We start from the raw sequence: 972 nt of genomic DNA on the forward strand, positions 1-972 counted from the left end.
GAGGCTTATATTTTGCACAGAAATCGAGCGCTGCGTTATTCAGAGAGCAGACAGTCTGCATTATGGCCGAATATCTTAATGGCATTAACACAAAGGTGGACATGGTTCCCAGTGTGGACGGGGGGAGCTTTAATCTGCTCTCTACAGGCTTTCTCTTTACACTGCTAGATTGAGTGTGCACTCTCTAATCACGTTCCCTCAAGTCTTGGCCAGTCCTCTGAACTTTACAACTATATGTAAACAAGTTGTCAGTTTGGAAATAATCTTCTTTACTTTTTTTATTGTTAGATTGAAAATTCAATCTCCCCATCTTAGATTAGGCAGATGAGATTTTTTTTTTCATTCCTTGTCATTGCTTGGGCCGGACTTCGGTGGGCAATAATGTGGCAATTGTGGATGCTTTGTGACCCATAAAATTTGAGGGTGGCTATTCTGGCTTTGGTATGTAATTATGCAAAACACTTTGTATAAAGACTTGCCATCCGATCTAATGATAGAGCCTGCAGTCCCGTTTCAAAAGAGGGAGGGTCCCACTACATATACACTCTCTGAGTGGGAGGGGAGAGCTACATTCTACTGCATTCAGACAAAACTGCAAATAAACATTTTATTACAGGCGCCTTATCGAGGCAGAGTTAGGAGCCTCTGCTGCTGCCTTGCTGTAAAGGCTGCACTGTGATGGTGAGTGAAGCAGAGGCACAGAGGCAGGTACTGGGAGAAGGACAGTCGGACACTAAATGAGGTCAGTAGGCCAGTGTATAAAGCTCAACACAGCCAGGGCAGCCGAGAGGAAAACTTTGGGCAGTGAGATGAACATACTTTACTAGTACTTATAATTAAACAAAACAAAACGAACAAAAAACAAACAAAAAAACCCTTTAAAAAGAAAAAAATAAACGAAAAAAGAAAGGTTTGTTGTTTTCCTAAAAAGGTGAGTAATCGGGCTGCCTTAGAAATTTGAGTTAACTGAAC

The sequence above is a fragment of the Colossoma macropomum genome, unplaced genomic scaffold (assembly GCF_904425465.1).
Source record: "Colossoma macropomum unplaced genomic scaffold, Colossoma_macropomum, whole genome shotgun sequence".
In the NCBI taxonomy this organism is placed as follows: domain Eukaryota; kingdom Metazoa; phylum Chordata; class Actinopteri; order Characiformes; family Serrasalmidae; genus Colossoma; species Colossoma macropomum.